We start from the raw sequence: 19975 nt of genomic DNA, 5'->3' as shown, positions 1-19975 counted from the left end.
ACTGGTAACAAGGGTAAACTGTCATGATTCTCAATGGCGAGAGAACATAGCCCAGCATATATGAGAACTAGCTCTTGGAAGATGGAAACTATACTGACCATGAACTAAACCTGCCGCACAACTAGAAGTAGCCGGGTAGCATGCCTACGTTTTTTAACCCTAGATGCCCAGCGCCAGCCGGAGAACTACCTAATCCTAGCAGAGGAAAAGACTGGCTCACCTCTAGAGAAATTTTCCCAAAAGGCAGACAGAGGCCCCCACATATATTGGCGGTGATTATAGATGAAATGACAAACGTAGTATGAAAATAGGTTTAGCAAAATCGAGGTCCGCTTTCTAGATAGCAGGAAGACAGAAAGGACACTTTCATGGTCAGCAGAAAACCCTATCAAAACACCATCCAGAAATTCCTTTAAGACTCTAGCATTAACTCATAACACCAGAGTGGCAATTTCCGATCACTAGAGCTTTCCAGACACAGTAACGAAACAGCAGCTGTGAACAGGAACAAAATGCAAAAACACACAAGGACAAAAGTCCAACTTAGCTGGGAGTTGTCTAGTAGCAGGAACAAGCACAGAAGGCTTCTGATTACATTGTTGACCGGCAAGAAACTGACAGAGGAGCAAGGTTATATAGCGACTCCCACATCCTGATAGGAGCAGGTGAACAGAGGGGATGATGCACACAAGTTCAATTCCACAAGTGGCCACCGGGGGAGCCCAGAATCCAATTTCACAACAGTACCCCCCCCTCAAGGAGGGCGCACCGAACCCTCACCAGAACCACCAGGGCGATCAGGATGAGCCCTATGAAAGGCACGGACAAGATCGGAGGCATGAACATCAGAGGCAGTGACCCAAGAATTATCCTCCTGACCATATCCCTTCCATTTGACCAGATACTGGAGTCTCCGTCTGGAAACACGAGAGTCTAAGATCTTTTCCACAACGTACTCCAACTCACCCTCAACCAACACCGGAGCAGGAGGCTCAACGGAAGGCACAACCGGTACCTCATACCTGCGCAACAATGACCGATGAAAAACATTATGAATCGAAAAGGATGCAGGGAGGTCCAAACGGAAGGACACAGGGTTAAGAATCTCCAATATCTTGTACGGGCCGATGAACCGAGGCTTAAACTTAGGAGAAGAAACCCTCATAGGGACAAAACGAGAAGACAACCACACCAAGTCCCCAACACAAAGCCGAGGACCAACACGACGACGGCGGTTGGCAAAAAGCTGAGTCTTCTCCTGGGACAACTTCAAATTGTCCACCACCTGCCCCCAAATCTGATGCAACCTCTCCACCACAGCATCCACTCCAGGACAATCCGAAGATTCCACTTGACCGGAGGAAAATCGAGGATGAAACCCCAAATTACAGAAAAACGGGGACACCAAGGTGGCAGAGCTGGCCCGATTATTGAGGGCGAACTCCGCCAAAGGCAAAAAAGCAACCCAATCATCCTGATCCGCAGACACAAAACACCTCAAATATGTCTCCAAGGTCTGATTAGTCCGCTCGGTCTGGCCATTAGTCTGAGGATGGAAAGCAGACGAAAAAGACAAATCTATGCCCATCCTAGCACAGAATGCCCGCCAAAATCTAGACACGAATTGGGTCCCTCTGTCAGAAACGATATTCTCAGGAATACCATGCAAACGAACAACATTTTGAAAAAACAGAGGAACCAACTCGGAAGAAGAAGGCAACTTAGGCAAGGGAACCAGATGGACCATCTTAGAGAAACGGTCACACACCACCCAGATGACAGACATCTTCTGAGAAACAGGCAGATCCGAAATAAAATCCATCGAGATGTGCGTCCAAGGCCTCTTCGGGATAGGCAAGGGCAACAACAATCCACTAGCCCGAGAACAACAAGGCTTGGCCCGAGCACAAACGTCACAAGACTGCACAAAGCCTCGCACATCTCGTGACAGGGAAGGCCACCAGAAGGACCTTGCCACCAAATCCCTGGTACCAAAGATTCCAGGATGACCTGCCAACGCAGAAGAATGAACCTCAGAGATGACTCTACTGGTCCAATCATCAGGAACAAACAGTCTACCAGGTGGGCAACGATCAGGTCTATCCGCCTGAAACTCCTGCAAGGCCCGCCGCAGGTCTGGAGAAACGGCAGACAATATCACTCCATCTTTAAGGATACCTGTGGGCTCAGAATTACCAGGGGAGTCAGGCTCAAAACTCCTAGAAAGGGCATCCGCCTTAACATTCTTAGAACCCGGTAGGTACGACACCACAAAATTAAACCGAGAGAAAAACAACGACCAGCGCGCCTGTCTAGGATTCAGGCGCCTGGCAGACTCAAGGTAAATTAAATTTTTGTGGTCAGTCAATACCACCACCTGATGTCTGGCCCCCTCAAGCCAGTGACGCCACTCCTCAAAAGCCCACTTCATGGCCAAAAGCTCCCGATTCCCAATATCATAATTCCGCTCGGCAGGCGAAAATTTACGGGAAAAAAAAGCACAAGGTCTCATCACGGAGCAGTCGGAACTTCTCTGCGACAACACCGCCCCAGCTCCGATTTCAGAAGCGTCGACCTCAACCTGAAAAGGAAGAGCAACATCAGGCTGACGCAACACTGGGGCGGAAGAAAAGCGGCGCTTGAGCTCCCGAAAGGCCTCCACAGCATCAGGGGACCAATCAGCAACATCAGCACCCTTCTTAGTCAAATCAGTCAATGGTTTTACAACATCAGAAAAACCAGCAATAAATCGACGATAAAAGTTAGCAAAGCCCAAAAATTTCTGAAGACTCTTAAGAGAAGAGGGTTGCATCCAATCACCAATAGCCTGAACCTTGACAGGATCCATCTCGATGGAAGAGGGGGAAAAAATGTATCCCAAGAAAGAAATCTTTTGAACCCCAAAAACACACTTAGAACCCTTCACACACAAGGAATTAGACCGCAAAACCTGAAAAACCCTCCTGACCTGCTGGACATGAGAGTCCCAGTCATCCGAAAAAATCAGAATATCATCCAGATACACAATCATAAATTTATCCAAATAATCGCGGAAAATGTCATGCATAAAGGACTGGAAGACTGAAGGGGCATTTGAAAGACCAAAAGGCATCACCAAATACTCAAAATGGCCCTCGGGCGTATTAAATGCGGTTTTCCACTCATCCCCCTGCTTGATTCGCACCAAATTATACGCCCCACGGAGATCAATCTTAGAGAACCACTTGGCCCCCTTTATACGAGCAAACAAATCAGTAAGCAGTGGTAACGGATATTGATATTTAACCGTGATTTTATTCAAAAGTCGATAATCAATACACGGCCTCAAAGAGCCGTCTTTCTTAGACACAAAGAAAAAACCGGCTCCTAAGGGAGATGACGAAGGACGAATATGTCCCTTTTCCAAGGACTCCTTTATATATTCTCGCATAGCAGCGTGTTCAGGCACAGACAGATTAAATAAACGACCCTTAGGGTATTTACTACCCGGAATCAAGTCTATGGCACAATCGCACTCCCGGTGCGGAGGTAGTGAACCAACCTTGGGTTCTTCAAAAACGTCACGAAAGTCAGACAAGAATTCAGGAATCTCAGAGGGAATAGATGATGAAATGGAAACCAAAGGTACGTCCCCATGAGTTCCTTTACATCCCCAGCTTAACACAGACATAGCTCTCCAGTCGAGGACTGGGTTATGAGATTGCAGCCATGGCAATCCCAGCACCAAAACATCATGTAGATTATACAGCACCAGAAAGCGAATAACCTCCTGGTGATCCGGATTAACACGCATAGTCACTTGTGTCCAGTATTGTGGTTTATTACTAGCCAATGGGGTGGAGTCAATCCCTTTCAGAGGTATCGGAGCCTCCAGTGGCTCCAAATCATACCCACAGCGTTTGGCAAAGGACCAATCCATAAGACTCAAAGCAGCGCCAGAGTCGACATAGGCGTCCGCGGTAATAGATGACAAAGAACAAATCAGGGTCACAGATAGAATAAACTTAGACTGTAAAGTGCTAATTGAAACAGACTTGTCAGGCTTCTTAGTACGCTTAAAGCATGCTGATATAACATGAGTTGAATCACCACAATAGAAGCACAACCCATTTTTTCGTCTAAAATTCTGCCGCTCGCTTCTGGACAGAATTCTATCACATTGCATATTTTCTGGCGTTTTCTCAGTAGACACCGCCAAATGGTGCACAGGTTTGCGCTCCCGCAGACGCCTATCGATCTGAATAGCCATCGTCATGGACTCATTCAGACTCGCAGGCACAGGGAACCCCAAGGCCAGAAAAAACGCATCCACATTGAGCAATGCAGGATCCCCTGGTGCCAATGCAAAAGCCCAGTCTTGAGGGTCGCCCCGGAGCAAGGAAATTACAATCCTGACCTGCTGTGCAGGGTCTCCGGCAGAGCGAGACTTCAGGGACAAAAACAATTTGCAATTATTTTTAAAATTTTGAAAGTGAGATCTATTCCCCGAGAAGAATTCAGGCAAAGGAATTCTAGGCTCAGACACAGGTGCATGAACAACAAAATCTTGCAAATTTTGTACCTTTGTGGCGAGATTATTCAAACCTGTAGCTACACTCTGAAGATCCATTTGAAACAGGTGAACACAGAGCCATTCAAGGATTAGAAGGAGAGAAAGAGAGGAAGGCTGCAGTATAGGCAGACTAGCAAGTGATTCAATTAAGAGCACACTCAGAACTAGAGGGAAAAAAAAAAAAAAAAAATTGTAGCAGACTTCTTTTTTCTCTCCTTTCTCAGCCAGTAATTTAACCCTTTTTTGGGCCGGTCAAACTGTCATGATTCTCAATGGCGAGAGAACATAGCCCAGCATATATGAGAACTAGCTCTTGGAAGATGGAAACTATACTGACCATGAACTAAACCTGCCGCACAACTAGAAGTAGCCGGGTAGCATGCCTACGTTTTTTAACCCTAGATGCCCAGCGCCAGCCGGAGAACTACCTAATCCTAGCAGAGGAAAAGACAGTCCTGGCTCACCTCTAGAGAAATTTTCCCAAAAGGCAGACAGAGGCCCCCACATATATTGGCGGTGATTATAGATGAAATGACAAACGTAGTATGAAAATAGGTTTAGCAAAATCGAGGTCCGCTTTCTAGATAGCAGGAAGACAGAAAGGACACTTTCATGGTCAGCAGAAAACCCTATCAAAACACCATCCAGAAATTCCTTTAAGACTCTAGCATTAACTCATAACACCAGAGTGGCAATTTCCGATCACTAGAGCTTTCCAGACACAGTAACGAAACAGCAGCTGTGAACAGGAACAAAATGCAAAAACACACAAGGACAAAAGTCCAACTTAGCTGGGAGTTGTCTAGTAGCAGGAACAAGCACAGAAGGCTTCTGATTACATTGTTGACCGGCAAGAAACTGACAGAGGAGCAAGGTTATATAGCGACTCCCACATCCTGATAGGAGCAGGTGAACAGAGGGGATGATGCACACAAGTTCAATTCCACAAGTGGCCACCGGGGGAGCCCAGAATCCAATTTCACAACAGTAAACATCGGGTTACTAAGTGTGGCCCTGCGCTTAGCAACCCGATGTTTACCCTGGTTACCCGGGGACCTCGGCATCGTTGGTCGCTGGAGAGCTGTCTGTGTGACAGCTCCCCAGCGACCACACAGCGACTAAACAGCGACGCTGCAGCGATCGGCATCGTTGTCTGTATCGCTGCAGCATCGCTAAGTGTGACGGGGCCTTTAGGCTACAGCACAGTAGGGAGAGTGCAGTCATGCTGAAGGTGCCTCAACAAATGACTCACTGTTTTCTCCTGCTGACTTCTCACCTTGGAAAGCAGCAGTCAGTGTTTGTTGGCAGCATAGCTCAAGTGAATAGGGGCGCATTGCAACCTGCAAGGTACTGTGACAATCAACTCAAAAATCTGAATTATTCCACATTTTGGAGACTTGCTTGTCGTGGTCACGGTATCTTGTGGCTCGAAATGCAACCCCATTCTCTTCCACTATGCTGTGATGTAGCAGCGGCATACATTGATATTTGGCAGCGCCGCCTGTGTTGTGGCCAAAGTCACTGCATAGCCCCATCTTTAATCAACACAAGCAGTAGGAGAGTATTCCAAGAGAAAAATCTGGTAACTCAATAAGATTATAAGATTAGTTGCTTTATTTGAATTCCATAAAAAAATGCAAAGCAGTGTGAAATGTTGAAGTTCGAACCAGCGGCGACATCTGTGCCATCTTTCAGTCAAGTTATACTGGAAATTCCCCTTCAATGTTTTTTCTTTCTGCAGAGCCATCTTATCATGTGTGAAACCGCCTGTAAAGCTAAAAACTAATGTTTCATATTTATTTGGAATTACACTAATGAGACATTGGGGCCATAGTTTAGTATAAGTTACTCTGCAGAGACAATTTGCATATTTCCCAGAGGAGCATTGTGGCTTTACGTCTCCTCATCTCTACAAGCTTATCATGTCACTCTCCGCAAGGAGAAACGATACTTCTTGGATCCCGGCCAGACGCCTCTCACTCAGCCAAACCAGATCTCCACTTTGCACTGACGAGGGGCAGTACCCCAAAATATAGTGTCCGCAAATTCAGATTCTGGTTTGGCTTTTATCCTAAGTCATGTGACAAGGCTCGTTAAAGGGTCGACATTGACTGTTAGGATTGCTACTTCCAATAGGTGGCACTAGAGTTCTAGTCCTCTTCCTCTCTGAAGAGACAATTTGCACATTTTCTTTTATTTTATGTTATTTTTATATATTATTTAACCCCATTCTGACCTTTCGTACGTCCGAGGTCAGAACCCCCCGGCGGTGAGCCTGCATCAAAGCCGGGACATGTCAGCTGTTTTTGAAATCGCGATTCACCCGCTTTTAACTAGTTAAATGCCGCTGTCAAACGCTGACAGCGACATTTAACTGGCGCTTCCGGCCATACGGCCGGAAATGAGTGCATCATTGACCCCCGTCACATGATCGGGGGTCAGCGATGCTTCTGCATTGTAGCCATAGAGGTCCTTCAGACCTCTATGGTTACTTATCCCCGCTAGCTGTGAGTGCCACCCTGTGGTCGGCGCTCATAGCACACCTGCAATTCAGCTACATAGCAGCGATCTGATGATCGCTGCTATGTAGCAGAGCCGATCGAGTTGTGCCAGCTTCTAGCCTCCCATGGAGGCTATTGAAGCATGGCAAAAGTAAAAAAAAAAAAAGTTAAAAAAAATGTGAAAAAAATAAAAAAAATATAAAAGTTTAAATCACCCCCCTTTCGCCCCATTCAAAATAAATCAATAAAAAAAAAAAATCAAACCTACACATATTTGGTATCGCCGCTTTCAGAATCACCCAATCTATCAATAAAAAAAAGGATTGACCTGATCACTAAACAGCGTAGCGAGAAAAAAATTCGAAACGCCAGAATTATGTTTTTTTGGTCACTGTGACATTGCATTAAAATGCAATAACGGGTGATCTACACACTTAGGTAGGAGAAAAAAGGATCATCCCCGCGCTGCCGCAAGAAGAATTCCAAAAATTGTAGAGGTTTCAACGTGGTTTATTCTACGCGTTTCAGGGTTCAGGTGACCCCTTCATCAGGACATACCACAAATATTGTACAAGAGTCATAGGTATACAGGGTTTAAGTACACGTCAGCATTTAGAAGCGACGCCCATTGGCACAACAGGCATTTCTGTAAAAGATATAGTAGAAGCCCAATTAAAGTTACAGGATGATAGGATGTATCACAGTGATCAAAATGAATGAACGAATCTGCCGGCCGGCAGATTCGGCGGGCGGACTGCGCATGCGCCCGCCATTTTGCAAGATGGCGGCGCCCATCCTGGAAGCCGGACGGACACCAGGAGGGACCCCAAGACTCGGTAAGTATGGGGGGTGGGATCGGACAACCGGGGGGGGGGGGGGGGGGGGGCGCCGGACAGGATGGGGGGGCGGAGGGGAGAGAAGGGCAGCAGGGACAGAATGGAGGGGTAGGAAAGGCTGTCAGTGTGTGGGCGGGGCAGATCGGGGTCTCCAGCCATGGCCGATGCTATTGCAACATCGGCCATGGCTGGATTGTAATATTTCATCATTTTTCATTGCTGAAATATTACAATTGCTCTGATTGGCTGTTTCGCTTAGAAATTGAAGTTAACCCTTTCACCCAGCCTGCAGGAACGCGATCATTCTGTGACACAGCATATGCATCACAGGTCGGATTGGCACCGACTTTCATGACGCATACGCTGTGTCACAGGTCGGGAAGGGGTTAAAGGGGTCCTCAGTTTTTAAGAGGATCCTAAGTTTGCACACGTTATCTTAATTAAAGACGCTGGAGTCATGGACAGTGAATGGCTCACAAACTTTCCACTGTAAATAGTTTGCACCTTCTTAAAGGTGCTTCCTACTGGTTTTACAAAGAAGCTTTTAAAGAGACTGCTTCTAAGTAAACTGCTTCTAATGTTGCTTGAAAGTGTTTTGTTTTCCAGAGACCTGAAGAAAAACCTGTCTGGCGCGGCAGGATTCCGGGTCTGGATACACGCCTTGTAGCCCGCCCAAGCCAACGTTGAGGGTTAATGACGGGTCCCTCATATCGTAGCTGCTGTTCTAAAAGTATTGATTGACTTGAATATTAATGTGATTGATACATTAGCACTACCTCATTAAAAGGACTTGAATATTGTTTGAACCCCTTAAAGGGAATGTTTGCTAGTTGCACTATGATAGATAGACTTGTATGTTGCAAGATAGGTTAATATACTAAAGAATTAATATAGTTAATAGTGATGAAAGCTGAGATTTCACTTGAGATAGAGTCGTGTTTTATGTAGCTGGTATCCTGATGCACTTTTGATAAAAAGGGGTTGGACGAAAACTTTGCACTTGAATAAAGATAGAATGTTTGCCTTAGCACTTAAGAGATAGTATACCCCTAAGGGTCGTGGCACTCAATAGTTAGTTAATAATTATATTGTTTTATTAAGGTTTCCTATCCGTGAAAGTATGCATACATGTAAATAGTTAATGCAACGTTCGAGTGTCCTCACCTCCCATAAAGGGAAGCTTTAGTATAGTATTAAGTTGTTTTATAAGTTTATTGCATTTTAACAATTTGTATGTCTTTTGCTGACATGTATTGTTGTTATTCTTTTCCCAGTCCGGGAGTAACTGGATTTAACGGGGGGGAGTGCGGCCCCATGGCCCTTGGGGGGTGATCCATATATATATACAGGACAGGAGGAGTGGTACTGTGCAGTGTATATATACAGGACAGGAGGAGTGGTACTGTGCAGTGTATATATACAGGACAGGGGGAGTGGTACTGTGCAGTGTATATATACAGGACAGGGGGAGTGGTACTGTGCAGTGTATATATACAGGACAGGGGGAGTGGTACTGTGCAGTGTATATATACAGGACAGGAAAAGTGGTACTGTGCAGTGTATATATACAGGACAGGAGCAGTGGTACTGTGCAGTGTATATATACCGGACGGGGGAGTGGTACTGTGCAGTGTATATATACAGGACACGAGGAGTGGTACTGTGCAGTGTACATATACAGGACAGGAGGAGTGGTACTGTGCAGTGTATATATACAGGACAGGAGAAGTGGTACTGTGCAGCGTATATATACAGGACAAGAGAATTGGTACTGTGCAGTGTATATATACAGAAGGAGTGGTACTGTGCAGTGTATATATACAGGACAGGAGAAGTAGTACTGTGCAGTGTATGCATACAGGACAGGAGGAGCGGTACTGTGCACTGTATATATACAGGACAGGAGAAGTGGTACTATGCAGTGTATATATACAGGACAGGAGGAGTGGTACTGTGCGGTGTATATATACAGGACACGAGGAGTGGTACTGTGCAGTGTACATATACAGGACAGGAGGAGTGGTACTGTGCAGTGTATATATACAGGACAGGAGAAGTGGTACTGTGCAGCGTATATATACAGGACGGGGAGTGGTACTGTGCAGTGTAAATATACAGGAGGAGTGGTACTGTGCAGTGTATATATACAGGACACGAGGAGTGGTACTGTGCAGTGTATATATACAGGACACGAGGAGTGGTACTGTGCAGTGTATATATACAGGACAGGAGAAGTGGTACTGTGCAGTGTATATATACAGGACAGGGGGAGTGGTACTGTGCAGTGTATATATACAGGACAGGGGGAGTGGTACTGTGCAGTGTATATATACAGGACAGGAGAAGTGATACTGTGCAGTGTATATATACAGGACAGGAGGAGTGGTACTGTGCAGTGTATATATACAGGACAGGAGGAGTGATACTGTGCAGTGTATATATACAGGACAGGGGGAGTGGTATTGTGCAGTGTATATATACAGGACAGGGGGAGTGGTACTGTGCAGTGTATATATACAGGACAGGAGGAGTGGTACTGTGCAGTGTATATATACAGGACAGGAGAAGTGATACTGTGCAGTGTATATATACAGGACAGGTGGAGTGGTGCTGTGCAGTGTATATATACAGGACAGGAGGAGTGGTACTGTGCAGTGTATATATACAGGACAGGAGAAGTGGTACTGTTCAGAGTATATATACAGAACAGGAGAAGTGGTATTGTGCAGTGGATATATATAGGACAGGAGGAGTGGTACTGTGCAGTCTATATGTACACAGCGTGTGCACACAGGGCCTCTAGTAAGATGTTTTAAAGGGCCGTCGGCCCACTTTGTAGTACAGAGCCGCCAGCCCACCGGGCATCTGCCCGACCTCACAGATTAGCAGTCCGGGCCTGCTAACTGCTTTGCATATACAGTATTTTGTAGTGATCCTAAAGTTACAGGATGGATTATAGCCCAAATTCTACATCCATAGACAGTGTGAACACTCACAAATAGAGATAACCAGATCAATTCAAATTTGCCTGTCTGCCCAATTTTTCATAGGAAATTTGGTGCACGGAAAAGTTATTCTCTATGAATTTAATGTCCCTTATAACGCTCTTGGATTTCTCCAGACCACATAAACATAATCTGGAAATCCTTATACTCACCGCTCACCTCTCCGGCCCCTTTGCTCCTCACCATCACCCATTTGGTCCTCGCCGCATTTTCAAATTGTCGCTGCTCACTCTGATTTCCCCAGGCTTTCACATTAGCTTTGATGGGGTTCCGGAGGGTTCCACACATATGTGCGCAAGGTCGCGGCACACAACATGATGTCATGATGCCTTGCACAGAAAGCTCCCTGGCCTAGTATGAAAGGTCCAAGGATTTAAGGGTGAGCGGAGACGATCTGAACATGTGAACATGAACATGTGGTGATGACTGGATGGGTGACGTGAAGGGGCTACAAAGATTAGTATAAGGATTTTCTTTTTTTATGTTTTGACTGTTTTTATGATTCAGAAAAATGCCATCATTTTTGTGAGTCCACGTAGAAGTGAATTACAAAACAATTTTACAAATGCAGATTTTTGTAAAATTTGAGTAGTATTTGGTTCCACTTGAGTTTATTCGCTCCTTTCAACTCTCAGGGTCAGGAAAATGCTGGGATTTACTGGATGTAGATGCATTCCTTTGGGAAAAGGGTCCTCCGACAGGGGTGAGTATGTCTCTATAAATTGAAGTAATTTTTAGCATAGTTTGATACTTCATCCCTGCTTATACGCTAAGTAAGGACCTACTGCATGGTGTCAGAAACTTTAACCTTAATTTAAATTGAGAGGATTTTCTCTGCTTAAAAATCTCTATAGTATTCTTCTTTACATGCATAATGTCCTCATATTTATAGATATGTCTCTGAAAGCCAGTATATTATTAGTAAAAAAAATAACAAGCTGAAAAGTAAAAGTCATTTTTTTCAGTAAAGTTTTCTGTCCCCATTGGGGCTCATAAACTAAATTTCGTATTAGTTTATCTTTGCAGTGTAGGAGGAAAACCAACGCAAACACGAGGAGAACATGCAAACTCCTTTCAGATGTCGTCCTTGATGGGAATTTTCTCAAATTTCCCACATTTAAAAGATTAAATTGCGAATTTTGCAACAAATAGTATGTTCACAGGTTTTGTTGTTTTTTTTTTTGGGGGGGGACATTCTTTATTAGAAATTGTGAGAAAAGATATTTATTTTAACAAAAAACACTTAGATAAACACACCAGTACACAAGTACAGGTTGAAAAAAAATAAAGTACAAAAAGGTCACTGGTGCTATTACTGGTGTATGGAGAACAGAGGGGATTAACAAAATTGAAACAGGGGGGCTCAATGTGACTTTATCACCCAAGGACCCATTTAAACTGGGAGCTGGCCCTGCCCTGTCGACATAACATTACTGCTCATTGTTTAGTACAATATGACACTTTCCAGAATTCAAGTCAGCAAGCGAGCTCATGGCGGTAAGGAATGTACAGAGAGTTCAACTCTGAAGTCCTCAGATATGTGAAGGCGGCTCTGGACCATAATACAAGCTGCAACTTGGGATTACCGTAATACCAGATGCAATATATTTACAAAATTATTCAACACAGTATATAGATTATGTATAAACTGTAAGTGGGGTGGCGCTCAAATTTGACCATACCAATGCATGCACACGTCTAATTTTTTATTTCTCTTTGGAAAAACAATTAGTTTATTTTAAATATATATTGAATACCCGTAGCACTTCCAATGGTCTTGTCATTGTTTGTTTTAAGGCAACCTCATATCATAAACTCTAAGGCTACATTAACATGGATTAAAATTGTTTCAGAAAATTGATGTAAAAAAAATCTAAGGGTGTCACTTCAACTTGTGCTGCTGATTTGCAATTTGGCACATTGCAGATCCATACAGGGCCATGTGGATATTCTGCAGGGGTATTGGGTAAATAAGAGGCGTCACATATTTTTTTTTTGCAATGCAAATTTGCTGTATGAAAGAAAAGAGTCACTGAACCACCCTGCCTCTCTCTCTTACCTCCTGGGTTTGACCTCACCGATTGTCCTAGTTTTTTTTATTCTGATCCTACTTGCTCCAATTGGGAAACCATTTTGCAGCAATTTGGTAGACACAATGGATAGGCACCTGCAGCAAAAGCCATATTTCTGCATAGGAGTGACAGGATGATCACCAAGTAGCCTTTGGGACCTGCTAAGTGGAGTGGCTTGCTTTAAGTATGCCTTTGGATTCCCGTTTGAGGTGATGAATTTCCTTAAATGAACCTGTCACCCCCAAAATCAAAGATGAGCTAAGCCCACCAGCATCAGGGGATTATCTACAGCATTCTGGAATGCTGTAGATAAGCCCCTGATGTATCCTGAAAGATGAGAAAAAGAGGTTAGATTATACTCACCTGGGTGGGCAGTCCGATCCGATGGACGTCGCGGTCCAGTCCAGGGCCTCCCATCTTCATAGGATGACGTCCTCTTCTTGTCTTCACGCTGCGACTCCAGCGCAGGCGTACTTTGTCTGCCCTGTTGAGGGCAGAACAAAGTACTGCAGTGCGCAGGCGCTGGGCCTCTCTGACCTTTCCTGGCGCCTGCGCACTGCAGTAATTTGCTCTGCCCTCAACAGGGCAGACAAAGTACGCCTGCGCTGGAGCAGCAGCATGAATACAAGAAGAGGATGTCATCGTAAGAAGATGGGAGGCCCCGGACCGGACCTTTCAGGATACATCGAGGGCTTATCTACAGCATTACAGAATGCTGTAGATAAGCCCCTGATGTTGGTGGGCTTAGCTCATCTTCGATTTTGAGCGTGACAGGTTTCCTTTAAAATACCACTGATGCATCAGCTACATAGACTACGTCTCTTAGCACATGCGACTATAGGGACACACACTGTAAACACATGTTGACTTCCATTGTCTGTTAGCTCACTATCAGCTCCTGTTTTTCCAGTGGCTGAGGTGTGCAGAAACAAAGACAGATATGTTGTATTTTCCCTACTTTTAATTAATGATTTGGGAAGTTGGCAGATCCCCAACAACAAGACCACATATCAAAATTCATAGTCTAAATTGGGATTACCCAAACGACACATCTGTAAATTTACTTCATTTTGAGTGTACTTAAATTGCATATTACAATGATTCTAAAAAACTGAAGATTTATTTAATTTGACTACTAATAATAAACACTACTAAGCATTAAAATATTGGATCAAAGAACCTAAAATATCTTTGAAGACTTTTGGCCCGATTCATCAAAACTTTTACAACAGTATTCTGATGTAGAAAGCTTTGAAAAGTCACTTAATTTTGGCACAACTCTTGGTGTGGCGCTGGGGTATCCTGCTTCCTGGAAGTGTGTCACTTCCAGGAAGCAGGATACCCCAGCGCCACACCAAGAGGAGCCCCTTTTGGGACCTAATTTCAAATTTTCAAACAGCATCAGCTACTCAGTTTGAGAAAGACCCGGAACTGGGTCAAAACGTCACTTTTTTTTCTTATCCTGCTGTATGTGTACATATACAGTGGGGCAAAAAAGTATTTAGTCAGTCAGCAATAGTGCAAGTTCCACCACTTAAAAAGATGAGAGGCGTCTGTAATTTACATCATAGGTAGACCTCAACTATGGGAGACAAACTGAGAAAAAAAAATCCAGAAAATCACATTGTCTGTTTTTTTATCATTTTATTTGCATATTATGGTGGAAAATAAGTATTTGGTCAGAAACAAACAATCAAGATTTCTGGCTCTCACAGACCTGTAACTTCTTCTTTAAGAGTTTCCTCTTTCCTCCACTCATTACCTGTAGTAATGGCACCTGTTTAAACTTGTTATCAGTATAAAAAGACACCCGTGCACACCCTCAAACAGTCTGACTCCAAACTCCACTATGGTGAAGACCAAAGAGCTGTCAAAGGACACCAGAAACAAAATTGTAGCCCTGCACCAGGCTGGGAAGACTGAATCTGCAATAGCCAACCAGCTTGGAGTGAAGAAATCAACAGTGGGAGCAATAATTAGAAAATGGAAGACATTCAAGACCACTGATAATCTCCCTCGATCTGGGGCTCCACACAAAATCCCACCCCGTGGGGTCAGAATGATCACAAGAACGGTGAGCAAAAATCCCAGAACCACGCGGGGGGACCTAGTGAATGAACTGCAGAGAGCTGGGACCAATGTAACAAGGCCTACCATAAGTAACACACTACGCCACCATGGACTCAGATCCTGCAGTGCCAGACGTGTCCCACTGCTTAAGCCAGTACATGTCCGGGCCGTCTGAAGTTTGCTAGAGAGCATTTGGATGATCCAGAGGAGTTTTGGGAGAATGTCCTATGGTCTGATGAAACCAAACTGGAACTGTTTGGTAGAAACACAACTTGTCGTGTTTGGAGGAAAAAGAATACTGAGTTGCATCCATCAAACACCATACCTACTGTAAAGCATGGTGGTGGAAACATCATGCTTTGGGGCTGTTTCTCTGCAAAGGGGCCAGGACGACTGATCCGGGTACATGAAAGAATGAATGGGGCCATGTATCGTGAGATTTTGAGTGCAAACCTCCTTCCATCAGCAAGGGCATTGAAGATGAAACGTGGCTGGGTCTTTCAACATGACAATGATCCAAAGCACACCGCCAGGGCAACGAAGGAGTGGCTTCGTAAGAAGCATTTCAAGGTCCTGGAGTGGCCTAGCCAGTCTCCAGATCTCAACCCTATAGAAAACCTTTGGAGGGAGTTGAAAGTCCGTGTTGCCAAGCGAAAAGCCAAAAACATCAATGCTCTAGAGGAGATCTGCATGGAGGAATGGGCCAACATACCAACAACAGTGTGTGGCAACCTTGTGAAGACTTACAGAAAACGTTTGACCTCTGTCATTGCCAACAAAGGATATATTACAAAGTATTGAGATGAAATTTTGTTTCTGACCAAATACTTATTTTCCACCATAATATGCAAATAAAATGATAAAAAAACAGACAATGTGATTTTCTGGATTTTTTTTTCTCAGTTTGTCTCCCATAGTTGAGGTCTACATATGATGTAAATTACAGACGCCTCTCATCTTTTTAAGTGGTGGAACTTGCACTATTGCTGACTGACTAAATACTTTTTTGCCCCACTGTATTTGAATGTCAAACACATGTGAATAAATACACCACTTTGCAAGCTATAACCCGAGAGAGTGCGGCTGTTTTCTCGCTTATTTGACTGGTATTGGATTCTTCCCAAGTACAGCCTGCACCACCTGATTTGCTGAGTGTGCTCCATTCCCTTGAATTCTCATCTGTGCTCTCACATGACGCAAGGAAAAGCAGCTTTGCCTCTGCAGAATTGGAGGAGCTTCCTTTGATCTTGATTTTTAAGAATATGGAAATTACAAAGTTCTTTGATTTTTCAAGCACTTTGCAATTTTACCTATTTAAAAATTTGAGACAATCCTTTTAAGAACTAAAAGGAAGTAAAAGTAATCTGCTTCTAGATAAACCATTTCTTCTATTCTAGTCTAATCAGGCCACTGTATAAAAGCAATGGCGGCAAGGAAACACTAACAATAAGCACGTTCAGCACATATGAAAAAAGTACACCCAGCTGCACGTGTGAGCAGTGTAATAAACTTTTAAAGTGATTTCCCGTGAGGGCAGATACACACGTGGTCAAAATTGTTGGTACCCCTCGTTTAATAACAGAAAAACCCACAATGGTTACAGAAATAACTTGAATCTGACAAAAGAGATAATAAATAAAAGATCAATGAAAATGTACAAATGAAAGTCAGACATTGCTTTTTAACCATGCTTCCACAGAATAAAAAATAAATAAATAAAACTCATGAAATAGGCCTGGACAGAAATGATGGTACCCTGAAAAATAATGTGGCAAAAAGGACACGTTAAATCAAGGTGTGTCCACTAATTAGCATCACAGGTGTTTACAATCTTGGAATCAGTGAGTGGGCATGTATATAGGGCTACAGCTACTCACTGTGTTGTTTGGTGACATGGTGGGTATCACACTCAACATGGACCAGAGGAAGCGAAGGAAAGCGTTGTCTCAGGAGATTAGAAAGATTATAGACAAACATGTTAAAGGTAAAAGTTATAAGACTATCCCCCAGCAGCTTGATGTTCCTGTGACTACAGTTGCACATATTATTCAGACATTTAAGATCCATGGGACTGTAGCCAACCTCCCTGGACGTGGACGCAGGAGGAAAATTGATGACAAATCAAAGAGACGGACAATACTAATGGTAACAAAAGAGCCCAGAAAAACTTCTAAAGAGATTAAAGGTGAACTTCAAGCTAAAGGAACATCAGTGTCAGATCGCACCATCTGTCGTTTAATGAGCCAACGTGGAATTCATGGGAGACAACCAAGGAGGACACCATTGTTGAACAAAAAGTCATAAAAAAGCCAGACTGGAATTTGCCAAACTACATGTTGACAAGCCACAAAGCTTCTGGGAGAATGTCCTTTGGACAGATGAGACAAAAATTGAACTTTTTGGCAAGGCACATCAGCTCTATGTTCACAGACGGAAAAATGAAGCATATCAAGAAAAGAACACTGTCCCTACTGTGAAACATGGAGGAGGCAATGTTATGTTCTGGGGCTGATTTTCTGCATCTGGCACAGGGTGTCTAGAATCTGTACAGGGTACAATAAAATCTCAAGACTATCAAGGGATTTTAGAGAGAAATGTGCTTCCCAGTGTCAGAAAGCTTGGTCTCAGTTGCAGGTTATGGGTCTTGCAACAGGATAATGACCCAAAACACACAGCTAAAAACACCCAAGAATGGCTAAGAGGAAAACATTGGACTAAGTGGCCTTCCATGAGCCCTGACCAAATCCTATCGATTAAAGGGGATGTGTCACAGCAGCAGTGACTCAGTCTGTGGCCCTGGGCATCCAATAAAAGAGTCAATGAATTGAAAGGGGAAATAATGTTTATAAGGGAAATTGGGGAATTGTTTGTGACGACACCTGTGGTACTCGGCAGTAAAGGTGTTAGCCGACGCTGCTTCAGAGTCCGCTGGGGCTGTTGGTGATGTAGCAGAGTTGGTACAGCTCTCCACAGGTAGAGCTAGACCCCAGGGCAAAGTTCTCCAGTCCACACACGTCAGCATGATGCTGTGTTCTTCAGGTTAGTGGTCCCGCAAACTCCCAGGCAAATTGGGATGCACCTTTCCAGGACTCCTTTCATATGCCTTTCTCTGGCCGTCTCACTACACTGGCCTTCCTCTTCTCCTGCCCTGCCCAGCGCCTTACCCACAGTGTCCCAAGCCAGCAGCCACGAACCTGGTCAGGCACCATCCTCTGAGTCCCCTGGATTCTATACAACTGCCTTTTTGGCAAAGTATGGGTGGATGCGGCTGTGCTTCTTGCAGAAGCCACCGCCTCCGTTTTTTTAGCTGAACTTGAAGTATTCCACTAAGTTGGGGCCGGTCCCCTGTCTGCGACCTGGTTCCTCCACATCTGTATGTAGGCCCCACGGGTGGCTTCTGCACTACCCATGCCCCTAGGACCCCTTCTGTCCTGATGGGAGCTTCCTTCTGTCTCTCCCTCTCATTTTTCTCTTCCGCTTGTCAGGAGCTGCAGATCCGCACATCTGCTCAGCTCCACTCCTCTTACAATCTGCCTGACTCTAGCTTGCTAAGCTCCTCCCCTACTCTACCTACCCCACCCACTCCCCAACACCCATTCCTATCCAGCCTGGGTTGAAGCCTTCCTCCCTAAGGGTACGCCCAGGTGCCCCGGCTGAACTGTGTGTTGGATGTGAGTGTTAGAGTCCTGGGTAGTGCTCCCTCCTTACCTGAGAGTGGAATACCACACCTCTCGGTGAGGTGCAGTATCTCTGTGGTGACTGGACCCCAGGAGTGCCACACATACAACGGGACTTTATGGAACTATAGATTTTGCCATAATTTTATCCCATTCTAATAATTGAATTGCAGTCCTTTATGCATGAAGTAAACATCGTTTTTCTCACTTATAAATTGTATGGGTTTGTTTTATTACATGGATGACAGATTTCTTTTAAACACAAATAAATCAATTTTGCCAACAATAAATATTAACAAAATATCTAAAACAGAGAGAAATAATTTTCTTTTTTATATTGGTTTGTAGATCTTTGACTTTTTTTTGTTGGTAACTATCACTAGTTGTTTTTCTATTACTGGATACCTTTCTGGAAAAGTATAATGTTACAGGGTATATACACTAGATTCCTTGATAAGGCGTTGATCCAGGGAACTAGTCTGATTGCCGTATGTGGAGTCGGGAAGGAATTTTTTTCCCCCTGGTGGAGTTACTCTTTGCCACATGGTTTTTTTTTGCCTTCCTCTGGATCAACATGTTAGGGCATGTTAGGTAAGACTATGGGTTGAACTAGATGGACTTACAGTCTTCCTTCAACCTTAATAACTATGTAACTATGTAACTATTAAAGAAGAAACTTTAACCCCTTAAAGACATGCGCCATACTAGTACGGCGCATGTCATGCCGCTCCCTTTGATGTGGGCTCTGGCGCTGAGCGCACATCTTTCCTGGCATGTCAGCTGTTTTGAACAGCTGGCATGTGCCCCAAACAGCCTGTTAACCCGTTAAGTGCTGCTGTTAATTGCTGATTTACTTGATCGCACCGGAAGCGTGTCACTAATCCCACCCATCGGCGCCTGTGTCACATGATCGTGGGTCATCGATGGGTCGGCATGACAACCAGAAGCCTCCAGCAGACCTCTATGCTTGGAATTGCCAGATTGCTATCAGCACTCATAGCAAGTGAGCATTTCTGCGACACACAGGCAATCTAATCATCGCCAGTATGTAGCAGAGGCGATCAGATTATCACAGCTTCTACTCTCTTACTCTCTCATGGAAACTATTGAAGCATGCAGAAAGTAAAAAAAAGTTAAAAAAAATATAAAAAATAAATAAAAGTTCAAATCATCCCCCATTCAAAATAAAACAATTACAAAAAAACAATATATACAGTACAGACCAAAAGTTTGGACACACCTTCTCATTTAAAGATTTTTCT

The sequence above is a fragment of the Ranitomeya variabilis genome, chromosome 2, assembly GCF_051348905.1.
Source record: "Ranitomeya variabilis isolate aRanVar5 chromosome 2, aRanVar5.hap1, whole genome shotgun sequence".
NCBI lineage: Eukaryota > Metazoa > Chordata > Amphibia > Anura > Dendrobatidae > Ranitomeya > Ranitomeya variabilis.
This window is presented reverse-complemented; position numbering follows the sequence as displayed.